Below are 2,500 nucleotides of genomic sequence, written 5' to 3' on the forward strand. Positions count from 1 at the left end.
AACTTTATCGCTTAACCTAACTGTGGCTGTACCAGTTTATCGCTTAACCTAACTGTGGCTGTACCAGTTTATCGCTTAACCTAACTGTGGCTGTACCAGTTTATCGCTTAACCTAACTGTGGCTGTACCAGTTTATCGCTTAACCTAACTGTGGCTGTACCAGTTTATCGCTTAACCTAACTGTGGCTGTACCAGTTTATCGCTTAACCTAACTGTGGCTGTACCAGTTTATCGCTTAACCTAACTGTGGCTGTACCAGTTTATCGCTTAACCTAACTGTGGCTGTACCAGTTTATCGCTTAACCTAACTGTGGCTGTACCAGTTTATCGCTTAACCTAACTGTGGCTGTACCAGTTTATCGCTTAACCTAACTGTGGCTGTACCAGTTTATCGCTTAACCTAACTGTGGCTGTACCAGTTTATCGCTTAACCTAACTGTGGCTGTACCAGTTTATCGCTTAACCTAACTGTGGCTGTACCAGATTATCGCTTAACCTAACTGTGGCTGTACCAGATTATCGCTTAACCTAACTGTGGCTGTACCAGATTATCGCTTAACCTAACTGTGGCTGTACCAGATTATCGCTTAACCTAACTCAATTTGTCCCTTAACCTAACTCAATTTGTCCCTTAACCTAACTCAAGTTGTCCCTTAACCTAACTCAAGTTGTCCCTTAACCTAACTCAAGTTGTCCCTTAACCTAACTCAAGTTGTCCCTTAACCTAACTCAATTTGTCCCTTAACCTAACTCAATTTGTCCCTTAACCTAACTCAAGTTGTCCCTTAACCTAACTCAAGTTGTCCCTTAACCTAACTCAAGTTGTCCCTTAACCTAACTCAAGTTGTCCCTTAACCTAACTCAAGTTGTCCCTTAACCTAACTCAAGTTGTCCCTTAACCTAACTCAATTTGTCCCTTAACCTAACTCAATTTGTCCCTTAACCTAACTCAATTTGTCCCTTAACCTAACTCAAGTTGTCCCTTAACCTAACTCAAGTTGTCCCTTAACCTAACTCAAGTTGTCCCTTAACCTAACTCAAGTTGTCCCTTAACCTAACTCAAGTTGTCCCTTAACCTAACTCAAGTTGTCCCTTAACCTAACTCAAGTTGTCCCTTAACCTAACTCAAGTTGTCCCTTAACCTAACTCAAGTTGTCCCTTAACCTAACTCAAGTTGTCCCTTAACCTAACTCAATTTGTCCCTTAACCTAACTCAATTTGTCCCTTAACCTAACTCAAGTTGTCCCTTAACCTAACTCAATTTGTCCCTTAACCTAACTCAATTTGTCCCTTAACCTAACTCAATTTGTCCCTTAACCTAACTCAAGTTGTCCCTTAACCTAACTCAAGTTGTCCCTTAACCTAACTCAAGTTGTCCCTTAACCTAACTCAAGTTGTCCCTTAACCTAACTCAAGTTGTCCCTTAACCTAACTCAAGTTGTCCCTTAACCTAACTCAAGTTGTCCCTTAACCTAACTCAAGTTGTCCCTTAACCTAACTCAAGTTGTCCCTTAACCTAACTCAAGTTGTCCCTTAACCTAACTCAAGTTGTCCCTTAACCTAACTCAAGTTGTCCCTTAACCTAACTCAAGTTGTCCCTTAACCTAACTCAATTTGTCCCTTAACCTAACTCAATTTGTCCCTTAACCTAACTCAATTTGTCCCTTAACCTAACTCAATTTGTCCCTTAACCTAACTCAATTTGTCCCTTAACCTAACTCAATTTGTCCCTTAACCTAACTCAATTTGTCCCTTAACCTAACTCAATTTGTCCCTTAACCTAACTCAATTTGTCCCTTAACCTAACTCGAGTTGTCCCTTAACCTAACTCAAGTTGTCCCTTAACCTAACTCAAGTTGTCCCTTAACCTAACTCAAGTTGTCCCTTAACCTAACTCAAGTTGTCCCTTAACCTAACTCAAGTTGTCCCTTAACCTAACTCAAGTTGTCCCTTAACCTAACTCAAGTTGTCCCTTAACCTAACCCACGTTGTCCCTTAACCTAACCCACGTTGTCCCTTAACCTAACCCACGTTGTCCCTTAACCTAACCCACGTTGTCCCTTAACCTAACCCACGTTGTCCCTTAACCTAACCCACGTTGTCCCTTAACCTAACCCACGTTGTCCCTTAACCTAACCGACGTTGTCCCTTAACCTAACCCACGTTGTCCCTTAACCTAACCCACGTTGTCCCTTAACCTAACCCACGTTGTCCCTTAACCTAACCCACGTTGTCCCTTAACCTAACCCACGTTGTCCCTTAACCTAACCCACGTTGTCCCTTAACCTAACCCACGTTGTCCCTTAACCTAACCCACGTTGTCCCTTAACCTAACCCACGTTGTCCCTTAACCTAACCCACGTTGTCCCTTAACCTAACCCACGTTGTCCCTTAACCTAACCCACGTTGTCCCTTAACCTAACCCACGTTGTCCCTTAACCTAACCCACGTTGTCCCTTAACCTAACCCACGTTGTCCCTTAACCTAACCCACGTTGTCC

The sequence above is a fragment of the Schistocerca gregaria genome, unplaced genomic scaffold (genome assembly GCF_023897955.1).
Source record: "Schistocerca gregaria isolate iqSchGreg1 unplaced genomic scaffold, iqSchGreg1.2 ptg001023l, whole genome shotgun sequence".
NCBI lineage: Eukaryota > Metazoa > Arthropoda > Insecta > Orthoptera > Acrididae > Schistocerca > Schistocerca gregaria.